General features: G+C 38.8%; 1 protein-coding gene and 1 long non-coding RNA gene across 5 annotated transcripts in view; one reads left to right on the top strand and one right to left on the bottom strand.

Annotated features, from left to right (window-relative positions):
• COMMD10 (COMM domain containing 10) overlaps nt 1-24,935 on the top strand; it is a 202,435-nt gene that overhangs the window by 120,037 nt on the left and 57,463 nt on the right. The window contains exon 6 of one of the 3 annotated variants that reach the window (XR_013330775.1): nt 13,651-13,747. The exons of the other annotated variants lie outside the window; for them this stretch is intronic. The gene's annotated coding sequence lies outside the window, so the exon portion shown is untranslated. The remainder of the gene's footprint in view (nt 1-13,650; nt 13,748-24,935) is intronic. 3 annotated transcript variants of the gene reach the window in all.
• On the bottom strand, nt 7,559-16,209 carry LOC144216866 (uncharacterized). Of its 2 annotated transcripts, XR_013330777.1 has the most exons (3): nt 16,075-16,209; nt 11,466-11,805; nt 7,559-7,735 (listed from the first exon to the last, which is right to left on the bottom strand). It is a non-coding gene; the product is annotated as an uncharacterized LOC144216866 (long non-coding RNA). The 2 variants fall into 2 exon arrangements; XR_013330776.1 differs by lacking the exon at nt 7,559-7,735 and having other exon boundaries at nt 11,440-11,805.

Raw genomic sequence — 24,935 nt, 5'->3', positions numbered from 1 at the left:
TGTGAGGTAGGGAGTATATTCTGTTCACCTTTCCTTTTTGCTTTCAAAAGCTCTTTATTTAATGTCTCCTGGCTGGACATCACCATGCACATGATACCCATTGACTCTGTTACACATGCTGTGTAATGACCGGCGGTTACTCCTTCCTTGTCCATGTTGCTAATGGGGACTGTTCATTTATTTATTTGAGTGAGACTGTGCGGTGTCTTTTCAGTTGTGTATTCTTTGTCTCTTACTGTAAGCCCTTAAGAGGAAAGAGACCATAGCAGTCTGCACGGTAGGCATTTAATAATGGAAATAAGTAAAAACAATTTCCATCTTCAGTAGAAGTTAGCATAAGCTTTTTCTCACCAGGCTGTTTATGTGGTTGAGAAGAAACAGGGCTGTCAGAACTGTCCTAATATCTTACGCTTTAGATGCAGAGGCATCCCGGTTCCTCTTGAACCTTTTATAAAAGGAGTTGATGTTTTCATTCTTAAAGCATTTACAGTTCTCACTGTGTTTGTGGGAGGCAAGTGCAGTTTCTCCATCGCAGCTCATTTGTTAGATTAAACTTTGGGAGTCTCTCTTTCATTGTGAATGGCAATTTTCTAAATTTTTACCTTTGTTTTGCTTTTTTATTTTTCTGCACGATTCTTAACTCTGTCTTCTCAGTTATTAGCATACTTGCGTTTGATTCCTTTCCCATAGCCGTTCACTTTTTCCCGTCTTGCTCTAAAGCCTTTCACAGCTATACAATTAGATTAATAGCTACGCTTCCTTCATCTTCTAATTTTATATGGAATTTTTCATTTTCCTTTATAATCATCCTTTCTTTACAGAAACAAGGATAAAGTGTAACACTTCCCAGATAAGGACATACCAAGGCTTTGTAAACCCGGCGTTTGAAATTTTTATTGTTCTACAGGAGAAAAGGCTGTCTCCACTGACCACTAACTGCAAAGGCTGCCATTTAGGTGGACCAAATCTGTCAGTTAAGACGGATTTTCCAGATAGTGCTTCTTGGCATCATAAAACAAAAGCTACAGAGCACTCTGTATGATTTTCAGTTCTAAAGAAGTGACATGAAAGTATTGCTATTCTTATCTTGTAGAGCAAAAAGTAGGCTAGAAGAGTTAAGAGAGACTTATTACTTGTTCATTCAGTACTGGCTCGTATGTGGTGGTATCGCTAAACTTAAACCCAATTACCTGCCTCCTTGTTGAATTACCGTAAATCAGAATCAAAACCCTAAGGAAAAAGTCAACACGAAAAATACAATGGTAATTGGGAATAGTAGCATAGAAGGTGATAATAAGATTATGTATATACACATACAAGCACACATATATTTAGACATATTCGTGTGTTTATCTGTTTCACTTATAAATCTTTCTCTCCAGGAAGAATAATAATTCTTTGTTTACAAAGTAACTATCAACTGATTGTTGGGATGACAACAGAGGAAGAGTTGAAATACAGTCTGGGTATTATTATAGAGAACATAGTCTGTACTCTGAAGACTGCCTCATAAATTAGCGTGCATCTGTTGACAGGTGATAGATCATTCTACAAATGTGTTAGTAGATATTGTTCCACATCCAGTCGAACATTCATGAATAGCCTGTCATAATCAGTGTATTCACGCCCCACGTCTGATCCATCACAAATCATGTTATCTCCACGTTCAGAATGTGTATACAATAAATGTAACTACTCCCTACCTTTATCACTACTTCCTTCTTTCAGAACCTTATTTCACCTTTTTAGAGATACCTTCCCTGTGCGTTTTATCTAAAATAAGACCCCATTTCCCACTTCCATGTTCTTCCTCTTTATTCTAGTTAATTTTTTTCCATAGCGTTTCTACTTTTTGATATTCTTTTTTTTTAACTTACATATTAGATTTCCTTCACTGTTTGTCTCCCCATTAGATTGTAAATACCATGAGGGTGAGGGATTTGTCTTTGTTATTAATCTGATGGTCTCCAAATGTGCAGCCATGCCTGGCCTCCTGCACATGTTCAGGTAAATGAATATCAGAAGGAGTGGGTGCTGCAGAGACCCAGGAACTTGGTGCTGACTGTTTTCACCAGCATCAGGCACAGGGCTCTGACACATTTTTGCTTGATGCATTTTTAAAAATTAGGCAGCGAATGAATGAATGCAGAGATTAGACTTTGGTATTCCACTTTGGGAAACTATTTGTTATTATCCTTTAAAATTGAACATACGGGGCACCTGGGTGGCTCAGTCAGTTGAGCATCCGACTTCAGCTGAGGTCATGATCTCACGGTTTGTGAGTTCAAGCCCCGCATCAGGTTCTGTGCTAACAGCACAGAGCCTGGAGCCTGCTTCAGATTCTGTATCTCCCTCTCTCTCTGCCATCTGCCTGCTCATGTTCTGTCTCTCTCTGTCTCTCAACAATAAACAAATGTTAAAAAATTTAAAAAGAAAATAAAATCGAACATACACATGCCATGTAAACTGGAAATCCCACTTCTAGGTGTATCCCAACTGACGTGCAGTATGATCGATAAGAGACATGAACAGTGTTGCCCATAGCAATAGTCTTCCTGAGGGCTGCAGCGTACAAACTACCCAGTGCCCATGAACAGTAGAATGGGTAAACTGTGGTATGGTGATACAGAGAAATACTACACACCAATGACAGTGTAAGTACCACAGCTATATTTAACACCATGGGTAAATCACCTGGTTACAATGTTGAGTGAAAGGCAAAAGAACATGTGTTCTATAATTTTACTTCTATAAAGTTCAGATCTGTGTTGTTAGATGTCAGGATAGTGTTCACTCTTGAAGGCATAGCACTGGAAGGGGACATGAAGAGAAACTTTTTGAGGTGCTCTGATGTTTTGTACCTTAAAGATGCATTTTGTATTTAAAGATATTACAACACAACAATCCTAGCCTAGGAAGACCCAACTTAATGAAGGAGCAACAAACCAACATTGGGCTGAGTAACATAAATGATGTATAAAATACTTTCAGGAAGCAGAAGCTGGAATGATTAATTTTATTGAGGTGTGTGTAAAAAGATGACATTGTAAGTACTTTTAATATCTTTAATATTGCCCTTTGTCATAAGTGCCAAACATTTATATAGCATAAAACTTAGAAGTACTTTTCTTTTTAATTAGTAGAATCCTCAAAACCGGGGAAGTTTGTGATGAATATACCAAGCACTTTTTAACAGATATTGTCCTAACTGAGGCAACACTAGAACATGTTATGAGGGAGAAATTAGATTTCCAGACTTAAAAGTTTAATTTTTAAATCTTTTAAATTATAGCAACTTCAAAGTGACCATTGGAATATGTAAACATCATCTCAATGCACTGTCAGCACTAAGAAAAATAAAATTTTATATCAGCAGTAAATTTCACTGATGAACCAATGGAGTGATAAACCCAACATGGATGAGATAGCATTTGACATACCCATCAAGTTGACAAAAATGTGAAGGCTTCATATTGCCAAATATTTATGTAGGGAAATGAGAACTCTTTATACATTTCTGGTGGCAAAGGAAATTGGTATAGGCACTTTATTTTTTTTTAATTTTTTAATGTTTGTTTATTTTTGAGAGATAGACAGAACATGAGTAGGAGAGGGGCAGAGAGAGAGGGAACACAGAATCTGAAGGAGGCTTCAGGCTCTGAGCTGTCAGCACAGAGCCCGACGTGGGGCTTGAACTCACGAACCCTGAGATCATGACCTGAGCTGAAGTCGGATGCCCAACCGACGGAGTCCCCCAGGCGCCCTGCAGTTACCTAGGAATTTTGGAGATGCACAAACCCTATGAGCCTGAAGTTCACGCCTCCAGGTGTCAACACAGAAAGCATTGTACATGTATAGGATGGTCATTACATCTCTGATAGTGACAGAGTGAAACAATGTGATGGCCTATTCTAAGCTGATAATTAAAGAGGTCTCTTTGTACCATGAGAAAGAACAGTTAAAGTGGAAGAACTTGACCTCTGTGTTACCTTCAGAGATAAATTTCAAAAAGCAGTGCTGACTTTTTTTAAGCAAGTTGCAAAATGAAGTGTACAGTTTGGCAACAATTTTGTAAAATTTTAAAACAGTACAACAGTATTTTTTTAAATATAGTGAAAGTAGCAAGTCTGAAACACTCTCATTGCTCAATAGTATCTCTACAGAGAAAACAATACAGTATGTTTCCTTTCATTTGCAAGGATTTGACTGGAGATTTAGGGGAAGAAAAGTAAAGTATATGAATTAATGTTATTTGAAATTGCAATTAAGTTAGCAGAATTTCAGTCTGTTGCCTGATACATTACCAGGAGATCATGTTAAAGAAAAGAATTTGGTAATGGTTATTATTTAGCTTGCTGTCTTTACTTATTAGTAAGTCATATAAATTTGTGGAATTTCTAGTAGGGTTCAAGTCACATATATAGACATTTTTCAATTGCTTTTTCAAATATATGCAGAATTTTAAGTACAGGGAGTTTGAAAATCAAAAAAAGTTTGATACATCTCTGTTTTAAACCACATTTTAGGGACACCTGGGTGGCTCTCAGTTGGTTAAGCATCCAATTCTTGATTTTGGCTCAGATCATGATCTCACAGTTTGCAAGTTCAAGCCCCACATCACACTTCATGCTGACAGCGTGGAGCCTGCTTGGGTTTCTCTTCCTCTCTCTCTGCCCCTCCTATGCTCTCCTCCCCCACTCTCTCTTAAAATAAGTAAAATAAACTTTAAAAATGAATGAATAAACTACATTTGACCCATACACACAATCAACAACTCATAAAATATATTATACAGTGATATTAATGATTATATTATACAGTGATGTTTAAAACTTGAAATATCCATAAAAGACAATGATGTATAGCAGTTAAGAGAAAAGACATGGATCAGATAGAACTACATTTGAATCCCAGCCCTGGCAAGTTAACTTACCTTCTTCTGGTTTTCTTACAACTTGGTAAATAGTGATAACTCCTGTGTCATTGTGTTGATTAAATGAGAATATATGTAAACAGCTAAGGTCAGGACCTCATGCCCAGCATACTTAGTAAACTATCAATACATGAATTCTAACTTATTTCTCCTGAAAAACAATCTGACATGTGTTATTTGGATTTCCATCCCAGCTCTCACAGGTTGACTTGATCCATCATGTAACTAACAGTGATGTATATAGTACGTAGAGTGAGCAACCATCTGTAGCAGTGGCTTGTTGAGGAAGTACAGCCTGAGCTCCTGTTTGAAAAACCAGAAACTGCTTTCCACTACGAAGTTCTAGGAACAGGAGCAGTGTTCCTAGAACACTCTGCAGGCACCCTTATGCCTTTTGAGGAGTAGGAGTAAATAAATCCACATTTCTATGCCACTGGGGGTGGCTCTGGGTGCCTGCGGCCGGAGCTTTTTGCGTGGGCACTAGCAGAAGAATTGAAGATTAGAAATGAGGCCCCAGGAGCACCTGGGTGGCTCAGTTGGTTGAGCATCTGACTTTGGCTCAGGTCATGATCTCACAGTTCTTGAGTTTGGGCCCCGTGTCGGGCTCTGTGCTGACAGCTCAGAGCCTGGAGCCTGCTTCAGATTCTATGTCTGTCTGTCTCTTTCTCTCCAACATAAATAAAACATTTTTTTAAAAAAATGAGGTACCAGTAAGAGATGCTGAAACACCATGCATGTGCAGAGTGAAAGCATGCTGGTTGGGGAGATGGATAAAGGAGGGTGTAAAGCATAGGCCAGGGGAATAAGTGAAAGTGAACTTCTGATCAAAGAAACAAATGTACCCACCATGCACTATTTTAAGAAATTTCTCTTGGCATGTTGTTGAAATCAGATCATGAATTCATCATGTTTTATGATCCCAACCTTGTTTCTTTTAAGAAGACTAATCAGATTTCTCATGATTTATCTTCATATGACATAAGTTAGTGCCGACACTGAAGGCGATTATCAGCAAACCCATGTTAGAACTTTCATGATTATAGGAATTGAAGAATATAGTAGATATATCTGACACTTCTGAGTACTTGTTTTAAGGTGTCCATAATAAAACTTGAGCCCTGTGGTTCTTTGTGGTCAGTATTTTTAGAAATAAACATAGTGGATAATATTGAATGCTGGTAGAAGATTGAGTTTGTATTTTTTTATTTATCTCTCCAAACTACACAATGACTAGCAAGAACCTTCTAGAAAATAGGTATTTAGTAAGTATGTTAATGAATGACCATCTATGGAGATAATATATTTATTTTTATTGGTTATCTTTTATAAGCCTGCTTTCATTTAGAGAATCACTATCAACATAACTTGTTGAGGAGCCTCAGGATATAGAAAGCACAGTGTACTCTTTTTATTAGAAATTCAAAGACCCTCAGAATATATTAATAATTGCCACTAAAGTGCTTCTTGATAATTATTGTACTAACGATGAGTCATAAAGTTGCTAGAGTCCAACTGAGATGTGAATGCCAGCCCACACCCTCCACTAGCTGGGGGGCTTGCTCCTTAACATCGGTCTTTGAACTTTATTTTAGTGTAATTCAAATGTGTGCTTCAGCAAAATGACAAATTATCCCAGGACCTGGCCCTTTGGGTCACCATGAAAATAGTCGTTGAATATCAAGAGTCTATGTAAGGGTACAGATTCTGTGTTCAGAAGGTCTGTGAGGCTCCTAAGATTGTCTGCTATATTTTGTGTCTATTTGCATACACATTTTTTTTCTGTGAAGAGGCCTGTAGCATTTACGAGGACTATCAAGCCTATAAATCCAGAAAGGTTAAGGATCAATGCATTCCTAACCTCTTCAGAGGTCTTTTTCATTGAATAAACATTCGCCATCTATTTCCTTGATAGACAGCATATACATCGGGAGAAATGAAGATACTGTGTGGCTTTATTTATCAGGGTCATTTTGATTTTACATTTCGTGGCCTTTTCATAATTTATTGGTATTCTTTATGTGAATTCATATCTTAATGCAAATGCCATGTCAGTGAATGTGGTGTATAAAATGTGAACAATGCTTTATGTAGTTTTAATATCTGTCTTCAGTATTCTATAAAGATGTAAGTATACAAAGAAAGTTTATCTACATTAAAGAGAATACCTCAGAATATTTTAAGTACTGTAGCTAGCATTGATGCATTATGGTCAAGTTCATTTCGTTGAGATGAGTACAAAAGAAATAATACTGAGTGAAGCTCTGTTACATGTAACTTTTATAAAATGGGACGGTTAAAAAGATGTTGGTGAGGATTTTATTCAGTATTTTGCTTATGCAGGTATAGTGTTGAGTTTAAAAATAAATGGCTTTTGGGGCGCCTGGGTGGTTCAGTTGGTTAAGTGTCCCACTAGGCTCAGGTCATGATCTTGTGGTTTTTGAGTTCGAGTTCTGCGTCGGGCTCTGTGCTGACAAAAACTGCTTTGGATTGCCCCTCCCCTGCTCACACTCTTCCTCTCAATAAACAGACATTAAAATTAAATAAATAAATGGCTTTTGCCCTTATTCTCATTTGTTTATTATCGATATCTTAATATTGCCTAATTATTTGTAGATCAGTGCAGAACTTTTTATTTTTTCCTTGAAGATTTCCTTTGTAAGGAAATTTGGGTATAAGTATCGGAGGATATACTGAGTGCTGTGAAGAAAAACAGGGTTTTTTGGTTGTGTTTTTTTTTGTTGTTGTTTTTTTACTTCTTCCTATCAAGGTTAGAATAGAAAATCTCCCATTGAGGCTGCTGTCCTGTGGGAAAGGAAAAGCCTTATCATTTACAGAATTTAATATCAAGGTACAGTTGTTCTGAAGTAAGACATCACAGACCCTTACAACTCTGATAATTTTCTCCAGTTAGATTAGCGGTTTAATCCTAAAAGAACACAGTGTCCAATATTTTTGGATTTGGTGTTTTTGCAGACAAAAGAAGCAGTTTAATGTTAAGGAAACCCTTTTTCCTTTGATGTGTATTTTTAAACATGACCTAAAGTTTTCATTATTGGAAAAAAGAATAGATAGCAAACTGATCAGATTTCACATTCAGGAGAAAATCGGAACTTCTCCAGAGTTTTTCTTTGTAATATTTCCTGTTGTGTTTCTCTTAATTCAGATTATTTTACTCACTGCTCAACTGTCTTCATTATAAAAATGAAAAAAGCTGATTCCCCAGAATATGTACAGTGTGGATATGTGTACATCCTTTACATAAACCACAAAGGTTTGTTTTTTTTTTGTGCTTTCAGAAGAAACATAAGACAAATCTGATATTCTCATAGATACAGTTTTTAGAGAATTTGGTTATACTTTAAAGAAGACCCATGTTTTCACCAACATTATTATAAATAGCACAGTTAATCAGCAGTTAATTTTATGCATGTCTAGCATGGAACTTTTGAAAGTGGATAAAAATTTAAACATACCAGAATGGAATTGTAATTCTGTTCAAGCTTTTCATTACCTTTTTTAAATCCTGCACTACAAACTTAAGTAACACAAAGGTGAAAACTTTTAAATTAGGATTGTAGGATTTACAAATATTTGAGCAAGGATAAGTTTTAATAGATCCTTTTAAAGATACTTATAAGTAAACACAGTGATTAAATAGCCATTAAGTGATTTATGGGGCGCCTAGGTGGCTCAATTGGTTGAGCGTTCGACTTTGGCTCAGGTCATGATCTCAGGATTCGTGAGTTCAAGCCCCACATCAGGCTCTGTGCTGACAGCTCCAGCTCGGAGCCTGGAGCCTGCTTCGGATTCTGTGTCTCCCTCTCTCTCAAAAATAAATAAGCATTAAAAACATTTTAAAAAAAGAAACAGTGATTTATATATTTTTACAGAAAGGTTTTGTTTTAATTCTGAAATTATTAGATGGCCATTATGGAAGATTTAGAAAATACAGACAGTAGAAATAAGAAAAAAAATTTCCCACAGTTCCACTACCCCAAATCAACCACTCTTAACAGTAAACTCCTTACATATATTCCCTTCTGTGTAGATTGGGGTTGTTTACAAATTTACACTGTTAGAAACGGGTTTGCCTTACACAGTTTCTGAGGATACTAACGAAAATAGGATGGGGCGCCTGGGTGGCTCAGTTGGTTGGGCGGCCGACTTCAGCTCAGGTCATGATCTCACGGTTCGTGGGTTCAAGCCCCACATCGGGCTCTGTGCTGACAGCTAGCTCAGGAGCCTGGAGCCTGTTTCGGATTCTGTGTCTCCCTCTCTCTCTGACCCTCCCCCACTCATGCTCTCTTTCTCAGAAATAAATAAAAACATTAAAAATTTTTTTAAAAAAATAGAAAACAATTTTCTAAAGTTGATCCAACTTAGTAAACATAATTAATAGGTCTTTATTTGGACCTTTAGGAACTGTACCTAGGCTGGCTGTAGGGGTTTCCTTAATCCAGGTTTGGCATAAATTTGGGGGAAGCAGGGAAAGTGGACCAGATATCTAGGAAGCAGTCTCTTCTAAGACAAGGTAGAAAAAAGAATAGGCCCTGAGAGAACCCTTTAGGGCAAGTCGTGGGTGGTAGAGCAATAAAGAGCTCAAAAAAAACCTTGCCTTTAATTTTTTATCATTAGAACATCTTTTTAAATGTTTATTTATTTTTGAGAGAGAGAGACAGAGCACAAGCAGGGGAGAGACAGAGAGACAAGGAGACACAGAGTCCAAAGCAGGCTCCAGGCCCTGAGCTATCAGCACAGGGTCCTACACGGGACTTGAACTCATGAACTCAGAGATCATGACTGAGCTGAAGTCAGACACTTAACCAGCTGAGCCACCCAGGTACCCCTATTATTAGAACATTTTAACCAATCTTGACTGAGGCTTTGACTCTTCCCCCACATGAACCTTCTTTAGAGAGTGTTAAGGACTCTCGTTATTTCCCCAAAATTCATAGGCTGAAGCCCGAGCCCCTAATGCAATTATATTTGGAGACAGGTCCTTTAAAGAGGTAATTAAGGTTAATTGAAGTCGTAAGGGTGGGTCCCTGATCCAATAGGACTAGTGTCCTTTTAAGAAGAGGAAGAGAGATCAAGGATACATGTGCACAGAAGAGGCCATGTGAAGACAACCCACAGAAGGGCCGGGCGACCTGCAAGCCAAGGAGAGGCCTCGGGAGAAACCCACCTGCTGGCTTCTGATCTGGAATTTCTTCCAGAACTGTGCAAGAAAATTTCTGTTGTGTAAACCACCCTGTCTGTGGTATTTTGTACAGCGGCTCTAGCAAACTAATACGGAGAAGAAAGTTGTGTGTTTTTTTCTTTTGTTTTGTTTTTTGAGGAAGAGTGTGGCAAGTAGAAAAATGGCTCCCCCCATATATCAGGTATGAATCCCTGGACCTTGGACACATTATCTAATAAGGAAAAGCATCTCTGCAGATTTGATGAAGTTAAAGATCTTGAGTTGTAGAGATTATTCTGCAGAATCTGGGTAGGCTGTAAGCATAATCACAGATTTCTTTTGAGAGGCAGAGGGAGATGTGACAGACGTACTAGGAGAAGTCGATGGGATCCCTGGGGTAGACACTGGAGTGACAGGGCCGCAAGTGAAGGAATCCCAAAGCCATTTCCCAGAGAGCACAGTCCTGTGAGACACTAAGGGTTGGGCCCAGTGCAGCTGTTTGCCGACTGCTGTATGCTGAGTGCATACATTTCTGTTGTTTCAGCCATCAGGTTTGTGGTCATTTGCAAGAGCAGCTATAGGAAACGGAACAAAACCTACCCACTAAATCCATCAAGTCCTGTTTGGCCCCTATCCATGCCGTCTTGGGATTTTGTATCCTATACTGATGGCTTTTATTTTATGAAACCATGAATTATATTGATTATTTTCCTATCCTTGAATCATCATGTTATTCTTGGATAGGCTCTAATTAATTCCGGTATTTTATTTTGTTTTTTAATACCCCAATGGATTTGATGATAATTTGATGACGGTTTAGCTTTTTTTTTTTTTATTTAACTGTATTAAGGAATGAAATTAGTCTCAGGTTTTTCTTATTTATACTCTCTGCCAGGTTTTGGTCTTAAGCTTATGTCAGATTTGTTTGCCTATGTGGCTGGAGCCCAGATTATGCCGTCTTCGAAAGCCAGGCATCAAAGCTGAAGCTTCCTGTAACAGACAGGAAGCTGTTGTTGGTTTGGCAGCTGTTGTTGGTTATTTTCTTTTTTCATATATAGCTTATTTATTGAGAGAGAGAGGGAGAGGGAGAGAGAGAATGAGCAGGGAAGGGGCAGGGAGAGAGGGAAAGAGAGAATCCCAAATAAGCTCTGCGCTGTCAGCACACAGCCCAATGTGGGGCTCAATCTCCTGGACGGTGAGATCATGACCTGACCCGAAATTAAGAGTCAAATGCTTAAACAACTAAGCCACCCAGTGCCCCTTGTTAGTTCTTCAGCAGCAGAGAGGCCTCATAAAAGGGGCAGAGGTTAGATACTAAGACATAACAGTACATCCAGAGTCATCTATAATTACCTATAGAGCATTATCAGGTATTACAGTCTCAGATAACAAGGCCACATTTTGAGAATCTCAGACATACTCCATTCCATTCATGGTCTTCAGGAGTGAAGACTTAAGATGCATTATGGGGCATTCAGCCAGGAAGCAGAGGAACTCTTCTGAGGTACCAGAAAATGTCCTAGTGGTTGATGAAGAGTTGACCATACTTAATCTTTGCCTTGTGATTCTTTCATTCCATTCTGTTCTTGCCTGGAAGAGGTAGGTATCATAGAATCATAAATTTTGGGAATGTTAGGAGATGATTGGGAGGTATTTGTATAGATCACTGTTTCTGAGCTCATGGCCTTGGACTCTGGTGAGAGAAAGAAGAGGAGGGTTATTGCCAAGGATCCACTGACCGATATGTAACCCAAGCAGTATCTGAACACTGAAAAATAATATAATACACAGCTGCTGTTTCAGATTTTCACGTATACTCATTTATTTCATAACTTCTCTAAGTCACCAGTGGAACAGTTCAGTTTTTGAATTTGCATAACATCGGGTCGTTCATGTTTTTAAGCAGTAGGTAATAAGAGCTTACCCTTATTGTCCCATGGGAATATGTAAAGGGTCTTGTTTTTGTTTTTTTTAAAGAGAGACTGTCTTCTAAATAAATACCAATCCCTTCATCTTACTGCCGAGAATATTCATGGTGATACGGTTACTCATGTTCACACACCCAGTCGGTCCCAGAGTCCTGATAGGAGCCTGTGTTCTCCAGATCCTATAGAAATGCTATGAAAAAGACTTCTGAGATTTATAATACTAATTACCGGTGTTTACCTTTGGAAAGAAAAGGTATCAATGCCTACATCTCACTACTTAGAGATACGTATACATAGCACAGGCCACATATGGATCGAAAGGTATACTGTCACTCTTTGAAAGTTTCAGGATAGCTTCTGTTTTTATAAAATGGTTCTTTAAGTAAGAACCATTTTTTTGTACTTTCAACTTAATAAGCTCTGTTTGAGGTGGCTCTCCCAGTTATTTTGGATGTTATGTTTGTTTCAGCCACTGTTCTTTGTTTAAATGGGTTGTAAGTCAAGAAGGAAGTAGGGTTCAATTTACGGAGTCCTTTATTTTCCAAGATTTTTCTTCTTCCCAGAGGAAAAATAACTAGATAGATAAACAGATGGGAAGACAGTTCAACAAGGAAACAAAACCAGAAATAGACCTGCACAGGTATATGAGAAGATGTATGGAGCTTCTTGATACGTGTATGTCCTTTGGTGAGGAAATGGGTGTGGGGATGCCTAGTGCACCAGCCAGCATTGCTGAGAGTGTGGATTATATTCGAAATAGACATGGGATCAAGGGAGGAAAACTTGTGACTGATCCCTGGGGTGTTCAGGAGTTGGGGAGGGCACAGAGTACAATCAAGAAGAAATCGTGATGCCTTACTATTTAGGGATAATTGAGCTCAATTTAAGCCTGCTACTCTATTTTCATGAAAGTGTTCCCGAATTGAAAAGAATAAACAGTAAGATGGTTTATGTGGATCTTAAGAAAAGTAGGTTTTGACTGTTGGAATTAAATTTTAATTAAAGTTTAATTTGGAAATCCACTTATCCTGAAACCTCTGTTGGTGAAAACATGAAAAATTGTAACATGGATTAGAATTATTTTGGTTAACAATTACGGTTTCTGTACCTGTTAGACTATCAGACTCTTATATTCCAAAGGGTTTTACATGGACTCACTGACTCATCTCGTTAAATGGGAATGTGGTTTTAAAAGTAGAATAGAATCTCCTTGTGATCATAAATGGACATAGTGTTTCATGAACAAATTGAACGTTCTGTTCAGGAACATAAGGTTGGACAGAAAGATAACCTTACAAGAAATTACCTCAGTTATTCATTTGGCCTTTTTGTTCACAAAAGAAACTAGAATTTAAAAGAAAAAAATATTTAGGCTTTTTTTTAATGTTATGGTTATTTTAGTTGATTGGTGTTGGCAGACTGCTCTTAAGTAAACTATATAAAATATTTAATAGTATTGTGTGTTATTTTAGTTTTATTTATCTGTGTTTGTTATTTCTTTCAAGCTGACATCTTTCACTGTATTTTTGCTGTCCACATGTAAATTCTACATTGCACATCTTTACAGGAGTCAGATATATTCTATATTAAATGATTTTTTTTCTTTATAGAAAATAAAAAACAAGAGAAAGCATGAAGAAGTGAAATCTAGGAACTACTTTGGAAATGTTAGCATATTTCTACGTATTCAGTAATGATGAATGTAAAGTAAGTTAAATTTATATACCAGGTTGGGGCGCCTGGGTGGCTTAGTCAGTTAAGCGTCCGACTTTCGCTTGGGTCATGATCTCGCGGTTCGTGGGTTCGAGCCCCGCGTCGGGCTCTGTGCTGACTGCCAGCTCAGAGCCTGGAGCCTGTTTCAGTCTGTGACTCCCTCTCTCTCTGACCCTCCCCTGCTCACGCTGTCTCTCTCTCCTAGAAATAAATAAAACATTAAAAAAAATTTATATACCAGGGAGAAAATTTTCACTATAAAATAATAGGTGAAGCAAGAAATAATGAGTATGGTTATTCATATTTTGTCCGAATGCCATTTATTCAACAAATATTTATTTATTTATTTATTTACTTACTTATTTATATTTTGATTTTGATTTTAGAGAGAGCACAAGCAGGGGGTAGGGGACAAGAGCAGAGGGAGAAAGAGCAAGAATTCAAAGCAGGCTCCACATTCAGCCCGGAGCCCGACTCAGGACTCCATCCCACAACCCTGGGATCATGACCTGAGCCATAATCAAGAGTCAGACTCAACTGACTGAGCCACCCAGGCTCTTGGTGTCAGCCCAGGTCATGATCTCACGTGAGATCAAGCCCTGCATTGGGCTCTGTGCTGACAACATGGAGCCTGTTTGGGATTGTCTCTCTCCCTCTCTCTGCCCCTTCCCTGCTCGTACTCTCTCTCTCTCCAAATAAAAAACTTTAAAAAAGGTTTTTTTTTCCCCCTGTATTTTCTTCCTGAAGTTTTATAGTTTTATGGAGGAAAGGATAGTCTTTCAGCACAGTGTTGGGACAGTTAGGTAGTTGTATGGTCTATGCTTCCTTTCCTATAATTCCCTGGTGGTACCTTTGTCTAAAATCAGTTCATCATGAATGGAAGGGTTTATTTCTGGACTCTCTGTTATGCTGCATTGATTTAAATGTCCTTCTTTAAACCAATGCCACATAGTCTGCATTACTGTAGCTTTATAGCAGGTTTTTGAAATTGGGTTATATAATTCTTTCTACCTTCCTTCCTTTCTCAAAATTATTTTGCCTCCTTTACATTCTTTGCATTTTCATATATATATATATGTATACATATATATATAAATCGGCTTAGTAGCTTTCAGTAAATAGATGTTACGCTTTTGTTGGTAAATTTATTGCTAAGGATTTTATTTTCTTAGAAGCTCTTAGGAGTAGAATTATTTTCTCAATTTCACTTTTGAATTGTTGGTTGTCCATAGAGATACAATTTACATGGGCCTTGTAACCCATGACGTTCCTCAGTGTGTTTCTGAGTTCGAGTAGTTTTTGGAGGGGGTGAATTTCTCAGGGTTTTCTACACACAGGGTCATGTTGTCTGAGAATACAAACACTTGACTTGTTTGCAAATGTGTTTGCTTTCCATTTTTCTCTCTTACTGTATTTCACATTCCAAAACTACCTGTACATTATTAAGAGTGGAGGCAGTGCCTCTATGTAGTTTGTTTGCATTAATCTAGTGTTTTATCAGTGTTGTCTCTGGCATTTTGTGTGGCCACTTCAGTCATGACCAGAACATGAACTTAATCATCCCTGTTGATTTTAATAATGCATATTAAAAACAAAAACAAAATTCTCAACACTCAATATAATTTAAGATAAGTTTTTAGATATTAACTTATACATCAGCTCTTCCACTTCCATGTTGATAGTTTATACTTTTTTTTTTTAAAGGGATAGCACATTTTTATTTTAGCCAACAGGCTCTCCTCTGCTTCCATAAATTTGTGTGTATGTGCATTTAATAGTACAGCTCTAGCCACTATTCATTCTTCACCACTGTCAGATTTCTAGGCGTTTGGTTGGAAAATAGCTTGGCATTGGACTTGGTGGTTATTGGAGAACTTAGAATTAAAAGGCAAGGCGGATATTTTTATTCTCAAAGGAAAATTTTTGGTCCTGCTCTGTGGTTGAACATTTTATTCTCTTGTGAACTAACCCACTTTTAAGTTTTCTGCAGTGACTAGCATTGCAACTATGAATATATCTACTCGGAGTTTATTGACTGTTTCCAGGTAAAGTCAGTAAACAGTAATGTTATGTTATTGTCCTTTGATAGGGGAGTGTTTTCTTTAAGAAGAGTAGGAATTTTGTTTCTCCCACTTTTCCAACATATTACCTCTATTATTAGTTATTTTAACATAGTTCCATGAAGTTCATGAGTTTCACAGCTGGAAGGAGAACAGATGATTAGTACTACAATCTACTTAAGTACAGCCAGGTAAAATACTTCACATGGTTTAATACTAATGGGCAGTATCAGAACTAATTCTTGAACGTTGCTTCCCCACCTGTTTTGTTTTACCTAAGTCCACTTCCTCCTCAGAAACTTAGAGTGATGTGACTTCTAAGAAGCTTTCATATCCTGGGGCACTTGGGCGGCTAAGTCAGTTAAGCCTGTGACTCTTGGTTTTGGCTCAGGTCACAATCTCATGGTTGCCTGAGTTTAAGCCCCCCCGTGTCAGGCTTTGTCTCTTTCAAAAATAAATAAACTTAAAGAAAAGAAAAAGAAGATTTCATGTCCGTTTCTAGAAGCCATCCCTCCTCAAAATTATACAGTTCTCTTACTCTGTATATCTCAATTTGATTAGCACATACAGCTTCTTTCGTTTCTTCAATTACCAGAGTATCCATAAGCTGCAAAATATATATTTTTAAAATTTACTTGGAATGAAACATCAGTAAGTATGTGGTTGTGTTTTTTTTTCTAAAAACTGTAGAAGAAATTCATTCCAACCTGGAACTAATTTTAATTTCATTTTAATTATAGAGTATGCCTGCTTCATGCAAATTATCTACTAAATGGAAAATAGATGTGGAGATGGGCAGATAAATAACAAGAATCAACCATCCAGTGTTGTAACATAAGCTTGGGATATCAGAATGCCCCAAATAATGGCACCGATTCCTGCTGTCTCTTCCTCTCTCCCTCCCTCCCTTCCTTCTTTCTTTAACTAGTCCTGTCCTAAATAATAGCTCTTTTTCTAAAAGACCCTTTGAGTACACTGGGACTTGGAGGATGTTTGTTTTGAAGAGTTTTACCATTTGGTGCACTATTACCTTAAGTTTACTCAAGGCAGGACTCAGTCCTCAGTTCCTTTCATGCATTCCCCCATCCAGCTTTTCGCCATATTGCTTCTCTCTTCAAATTATACCTTGAATCCACTTATCCTCTCATATCTATTGCCACCTGTTCCAAAGCGTCATAGTTCTTTGACTTTCCCAATCCTCACTTTCCTCTCTAATCCACTGTTACATGGTTAAAAGTTGACCCTCTTAGAATGTTATGTAGATAACCTCACTCCCTGCCTAAAACACTTTTCAGTAACTCTCCGTTGTACTTAGTATAACATCAGACTCTTTTCTGTGGCTTATGATACCTTTTCTTAACTCAAAGAGATATACTTAGAAAGGTGTGCCGTGAACACCATGTCCATCCTGGGCCATTGTTACTTTTCTACCTGTTATTACAGCTTGCAGTTCTATTTGCCTATTTCCTTGTATTTTTGTCTTTCTAAATTTTGTGACGGTAAGAGATCCTAAACACACTGTCTGGTCCATAGTAAGCATTCACTTTTTACCAACCGCTTGGATGAAAAAGTTTTTTGTTTTTTGGACAAGTTGAACTCAGCTTAAGCTAGAGAGTCTGTAGGAGGGGAAACAAACCTGTAAAACGTAATCGATTTTATCCAATCTTGCATTTTAAATGTGGCCATAAATTTATTTTGCCTTTATTAGATATAGCATTCAGTATGTAACATTAGACTATAAATGTGTCTTAAAAATTTAAGTGTCAGTGTTCCAGACTACTTATCAGCTGAAATTATGTTCTGCTTAAAGACTTACCGTTTTTAAATGATTGTACATAAAATAGCATGACTGTTTTGTATGCAGTCTTCTCATTTGTGCCACTTCCTGTCATGTATGCTTACCATTTATTGCTTATTTTGAGGAATTTATGTGGTCCATTTCCTTTGGAGTGCATACAGAGTTTTATAATTCAGGTGGCAAACATTTTCCAACTTTCACTTTTTAGAAGCCAAGTGGTGGTTGGGTCCAAAGTGGAGCACAGACAGTTGGGCATATTCACGTGGTAAGGTTGTGGGGAGGATTCAAGTTGGGGGACCCACATTCCCACTCGTGAACTGAGGACGGCTGAGTTCCTAAGGTTGGAGAAGAAACTGGAGGTCAGCCTGACAAGACTTAAGTCTCCTTTCTTAGCCTCACTCCAGGCCACTTGAGTTGGAGGAGATTCATCTTCTGCCCTTATCCTGAGGAGTGGTGACTCCTCGGTATGGATGGAACACTTAGAGAATTCCAGCATATTGAAGGAACACTTTAAGTACCGCATAGCCCTACTCAGAATACTTGAACTCTACCATGGTTAGCCTCAGCGGGGAACCTGGGGTCCTGGCTCATGGCCATGGCCCTGTCCCTGCTTCTCGCCTTGGGTAATGATACTCTCAGGGTTCTGCTCTGTGGAGTCTCAGTCAGGCTGCCAAACAAAACATGCTTCTGGAGCACAGCTCTGGCCAAAACATCCCTAAGCTCCTGCTGTCCCTTACCTTCCACGGAACCTTGGACAGATTCTAAGCTCAGTTCCAATTAATCAAGCGAGGTTAAATCATAACCTTCCTCCCAACATCCTTGCGAGACTTAAGCGAGTTAATGCCTAACAAAGTGTTTTCTACGGCAGCTGGCACTAGGCAGGTGTCCTCGGTTGCAGTTTCCATCATCATGGTTCAGAAAACTACCACCACCACTGCCCCCAGTGGTACCCACGAGAGATGCTATAAAGTGTCAGGGAAGAAGGCTACTTTTCTAAGTGTTCTAGAATTAGAAGTGTGTTCTAGGGCATGTACTCTTACCCTGACCTCCACTCTTTGCAGAATGATCCCCTCTCCCTTAATGACATCTGTCAGACTAGAGCATTCTCAGAGGCTCAAGGCACACCATTCTGGGGGTTCACGTGCACACACATGAATGATCATAGCCTTGTGGTCTTGGTTCATGTCCTACCTGTCACCTCCCTGTAAAGTGTACCCCAGTTTATTCTGGTAGCCCCCAGGGCAGTTTCACTCGTGCACCCGCCTCCGCATAATCCCTTACTCTTGTCATGGATTCACCGGAGGGTAGACCCTCACCACCACCTCTGTAGTGCATGCCCTGGGGGCTCTTTCTCATTAAGATGCTGTCTGTTGAGGTCTTTTGGAGCTTCCAAAATGGCATTGCGTTCACTTTAATAAATGCCGCTGTGCTTGGACACCGGGTCTCTCAGAATCCTTCTCTGAAAACAACTTTTGTCTATAGGCCCAGCCCTAGCCCTTTTTCCCTCACACGTCCTTACCTCCTGCGAGGTACCATCAGGCTTCCACTCCCTGTGCGGGTCAGGCCATACACCCACTGGTGATGTTCCTGCTCTCCCATCCCATCCCATCCCATCCCACCACAAACATCCAGGACCCCTGAGTCCCAGTGTGACTTCAGCTGCCCTGAAATTCCATATTGGTTCATCAAAATTGCAGTTATGATTTATTATACCCCCTCATATAGTATTAAGAATTTATCATGTAGGCAAGTTGCTGATCTTGACAGTTTAGACATTAAACACCCATCGTCAGCCTTTGTCTAACTTCACTTTGATTTTGCACAAATTCACATTATTTCTGTGCCCAAAGCCCAAGGTGTTGGGAAGTGGGCCTCTTCTGCTCACTCTGACTCTCACTCTCTTTGGCCTTTCTGCTTCATGAGGGTGGGAAGCAGCACCCTTTGCTATCAGTACGATGGGTTCACTCTTCTTGGCATAAGTCAGAGTTGAACATTTAAAAGGAATCCTGGGGCGGGGGGGGTGCGGGCGGTGCCTGGGTGGCTCTGTCTGTTAAGTGTCTGACTTGGGTTTAGGTCGTGATCTCACGGCTTGGGAGTTCGAGTCCCACATTGGGCTCTGTGCTGACAGCTCAGAGCCTGGAGCCTGCTTCAGATTCTGTGTCTCCCTCTCTCTCTGCCCCTCCCTGACTCATGCTCTGTCTCTCTTTGTCTTTCACAAATAAAAAAACCTTAAAAAAATTGTTTTAAATGAATCCTGGGGCACCTGGTGGTGCAGTCAGTTAAATGTCCAACTCTTACTTTAGGCCCGGGTCATGGTCTCATGGTTTGTGAGTTCAAGCCCCCCATCAGGTCCTGCACTGATGTTGCAGAGCCTGCTTGGGATTCTGTCTCTACTTCTCTCTGACCCTCCCCCACTTGTGCTCTCTCTCTCTTTCTCAAATAAACTTTAAAAAATTTTTTTTAAAAACTCCTTACTTAAATATTAGATTCAGGCCACAGACAGAAATTCTTTTCTCTTACCCAACTAGCTTCCTCCTCGATGGAACTTTGCATTTCAGTCACCAAGGCTTGGGTTTTTTGGAGCAGACAGTCTTATTGCCAGTAGTAATTCTAATAACTTTGTCGTACATTGGTCATGATTACCTCTCCTCCACCTTTTCCATCAGTTCCTTTGAGGACCTCTTCCACTTTGTTTTTTCTATCTTTCATGGTATCTTTGAAAGACTCCTTGATTTTACATCTGTAACGTGGTGCTACCTGCAGAGACTTTTTATTCCATGTATACTTCCTGGTCATTTAACCTAGAACAGTCTTGTCCTTGAAATTCTGCATTTATGTCCTGTCTCAGATGCCTCCCAGCGCCAGTCCGCTGTTACCTGCGGGGAACAGGGAACATGGTCAGAAATCCTAAGACCACCCACTTAGGTGATTTCATTCCTCTTATCTTTATTTCCCAACGTATTGGCTTCAGGGTTGTTTTGTTTTTGTTTTTTTCTTTTAGCTTGTGTCATTACACGGCTTAGTTTTCTGACTTGATTGATGATACCAAGCGTTCACAGCTTTTCAGTTTCAACATTTAGAAGCAAGGAATTTTAAAAAACCACTATCGATGCCTTTTATCATGAAAAAGACGAGTAGAAGGAATTAGTCTCTCTTACCCAGGGATGTCAGTGTGTGTATACCAGTGGGAACCAGACAGCATGTCTAGGTAAAATCACTTATCACAATGCAGCTACTTTTTCACTATGGTAATTTCAGCCGAACTGGGTCATGTTATAAATGTCAACAAGGCAAGAGAAGGAATAAAATGTCATCAGAATAATGCACATATGCTTATGTTTCAGTAGAGCTTACCATCTTTTCTAGGAATCAGGATTAGAAGGGTGGTTTTTTTCTTTCATTGTGGCGATAAATGTGAATACAGTCTCTCTCACTCTGACTTCTACATGTTCATTTTGGCCTCGTTCCTGCTTTCCTTAAATTAGAAAAGTAATCTCAATTTTGCCAGTGGAAGTTGGTACAGATAGGACTTTTTCAGCTCAACAGATAATAGTCATCATAGTGGCTTGATTTAAAAACACACTTTCCATTCATCTTTAAAAAATGGGTCAGGAGAAATAAAATATAGCATAGTGTGAGCCCCAGAACCACCATTTTGATATTAATATATTCAAGGCTAGTGTTTTAAAATTGGAAAAATGAAATACAATTTTTTTCATTATTGTCGATTTTGCATGACACAAACTAGATGTTAATTTTAATTTAAATCACTTTAAAAATTTTTTAAAAATAAATCACATTAGGCAAAGTAATGAACATAAGGAAATAGCAGGTATCATGTTCATATATGGTCATTTCTTCAAGTAAGAGAATTAGAGATAAAAAAGGTATAATAAAATAGATTTGTCAAAGAACCATAAATAAGCTACTGGGTTTTTTTTTCCCCCCTTCAAAATTTCAATTAAATCTGAAGAGATGATATAATCCTGCTCTGACTTTAAATGAATGTTTTCACGGCTGCATAAATTTGTCATGAGTTATAGGATTGTAAATGACAATTAAGCCTGGATTCTGATCCTTTTCCTTTCAAGCTTATTAAAATGGGACCTTTGGGGACCACTGTCACTACCTTGTTAGTTTCATGTTCTAGTTTAACCCTGATTATAAACAAGCTTTAACTGCTTCATAGTTCCATTTCATCTTTCTGCCCTGGCAACGAAAAATTTCTTCACCGTAAGTTGATGAGCATTGCAACGTGGTCTTCTATTTGGAAGGTACTTACTATGAGAATTGTCTTTTTTGTTTTGACTCCCAGCTTATGATAGGATTACGGTCGATTATTTTATCTCTCTCTCTTTTTCTTTAAGTTTATTTATTATTTGGAGGGGGAGAGAGAGAGAATGTGCGAGTACATGAGGGAGGGGCAGAAAGAGAGGAAGAGAGAGAGAAAATCTCAAGTAGGCTCCGCTCTGTCAGCACAGGGCTCGAACTCATGAACGGGGAGATCATGACTGAGCCAAAATCAAGAGTCAGACGCTTCACTGGCTGAGCCCCCCAGGAACTCTGATTATTTTATCTCTTTATAAAAAGGTGTGAAAAAATATATATACCTATAGACATTACAATTCATATTACCGTCACATTTGCTCATAAAGATGTCAGTACATAGAGAACACATACAACTTATCTACTTTAAAAAGAATTATTTTTTATTTCCCTTTTTACTGTTTTTTAATCCCCACTTATAGAATGAAAGATATAGGCAGTGAATATATATTTAGGACTGATCATTTGTTTTGAGCCAGGTTCAGGCTAATAATGACAAAGTCTGGTATAGATATTTTGGGTTCAGTCTCTAGGTGACAAGGTACTCTGGTGTAATAAAACTCACCACTTGAACTGGCATTGATTGTCATTGTTGTTGATAATCCTGGTAGGAGCAGCATCGATTGAGTAAATGTAAAGATTGAATTTGCCTTTTTCTCGCACGGCAGTCACAGAAGCAGGATGAAGTATAAAAGCTGACAGCGCCACAGCGTTAAATCTATTCAGCTGTACTTCAGAAAACAGAAACGACAACAATTAAGGGTACCATTTGCTTCAGCAGGCAGTTACTGAGTAGTCCTGTGGCCCAACACCATGCTAGCTGCTAACAGATACAAAAAGGAGAAGACAGTGTGGTTTTGCTCTAAAGAAGCTGATCATCTAATTTGGGAGATGGACCATCCATGTACGAAATGGCTGGAGAATAGAATACAACCGTTATGTACTCTAGTGTAGCTGCGTGCTGCCGAATACACACACAGTCGTTTGGCAAGTGAGAAAATATATTTGTATCATGCAAAACTCTGTGTGGTGCCCTGAAGTATCACAGCCCAGGTTATTTGAGACTTCTGATTACTTAAAAAGTCATTTAAAAGGTGTTTATTTAAAATATCGTTTGGCTTAACCTAAACACCAATTACACACATGATCACTTCATTCAGGAGACCATCAATAAATTCATCAATCTTTTACTCCCTTTTAATGGCTCAGTCCATTGAATATAAATTTTATTGTTTTATCCAGGATTCTTTCTTTTCCTGGGATACCCTAAAGCTTCATTTAGTTTTTCATTTCAGTAAGTCTTCAGTGTTTCCTATATATAGTTCATTTTTCCAGTGTCCAGGTATTCTGAAGGGTTTATTAGAAAGGAAGCCTCAAAGAGGACAGTCACCTGCCTGGCTTAGGGTAAGGAGCCCATGTGGCCAAGCAGCCTCACTACCTTCTGTTTTATATTATCTTTTTCTCCATTGCTTGCTAACTGGTAATGGTCTAGGAGATTTTGATTATTTATTATTATTGTTGTTATTGTTGTTGTTTTTGGAAGAACACCTAACATGAGATCTACTCTCAACAAATGTTAAGTTATAATACAAGATTGTTAACTCTAGACAGGCACAGTGTTGTACAGCAGATCTTTAGAACTTAATCACCTCACACAACAAAAACCTTATGCAGATGGTTTAGCAGCTTTGTCCCTGCTTCCGTGTGTCTGTCGTAGAGACCTCATCTAAGTGGAATCATGCAGTATCTGTTCTTCTGTGCCTAGCTCATTTCACTCAGCATAACGTCCTCAGAAGTTCATCCATGTCCTTGCACTTGGGAGGATTTCCTCTCCCCACCCCCTCCCCCAACTTTGGTAAGGCTGAAAAATATTCCATTCCAGGCCGCATAGATCACATTTTCTTTATACATTCTTCCGTTGATGGACATTAGAGGTTTTCTGACATCTTGGCTTTTGTGAGCACTGCTGCAGTGACCATTAGTGCAAATATCTCCTCAAGATCCTGATTTCAGTTCTTCTGGGCAATATTCCCCAAAGTGCAATATGGTATTTCTCATCCTCCCCCTCCTCCTCCCCCCTCCTCCTCCCCTTCTCCCTTTCATATACCTGTGGGCCATCTGTATGTCTTCTTTGGATAATTTTTCAATTCCTTTGCCTATTTTAAAAAATATTTGGGGTGCTTCTGGGGGCCTCAGATGGTTAAGCATCCGACTTCGGCTCAGATCATGATCTCATGGTTCATGCGTTGGAGTTCCACATCAGGCCACATCAGGCTCTGTGCTGACACCTCAGAGCCTGGATCCTGCTTCAGATTCTATGTCTCCCTCTCTCTCTTCCCCTGCCCACCTCAAGCTGTGTCTCTCTCTGTCTCAAAAATAAAGAAACATTTTTAAAAAATATTTATTTTTTGCTATTGAGTTGGAAATGGTCCTTTTATATTTTGGATATTAACCCTTTATCAGATAAATGGTTTTGCACATATTTTCTCCCATTGCATAAGCTGGTGGCTTGGAGTGGTTCACATCTGAAGTAAATACTCCTAAAATGGTTTTGCCAACTCTTAGAGCCTCTCAGGAATTCTAAAATAAGGCCGAGTTGGGGTGCCTGGGAGGCTCAGTCGGTTAAGCGTCTGACTTCGGCTCAGGTTATGAACTCACGGTTGGTGGGTTCGAGCCCCTCATCGGGCTCTGTGCTGACAGCTCAGAGCCTGGAGCTTGCTTCCAATTCTGTGTTTCCCTCTCTCTCTGACCCTCCCCTGCTCACACTTTCTATCTCTCTCTCTCTCATATAAATACAAACATTAAAAAAATTTTTTTAAATAAATAAGTAAAAAAGTAAGGTCAAGCTGATGCCACAGGCCATTGGTGGTAGATATTAGTGCTGTCGTTTTGGCTAGATGTCATTGACATGAAATACAGTCATTAATCTAGGTAACAGCTCACTAATTATTCACCTGGAAATTTTGGTGTTACAGCTTTTCATAGTAGAGCTTTTTAA

Source organism: Crocuta crocuta, unplaced genomic scaffold (assembly GCF_008692635.1).
Source record: "Crocuta crocuta isolate KB4526 unplaced genomic scaffold, BGI_CrCroc_1.0 scaffold218, whole genome shotgun sequence".
Classification (NCBI taxonomy): Eukaryota; Metazoa; Chordata; class Mammalia; order Carnivora; family Hyaenidae; genus Crocuta; species Crocuta crocuta.
The sequence above is the reverse complement of the archived record's forward strand: the minus strand, read 5'-3'. Positions and strand labels throughout refer to the sequence as shown.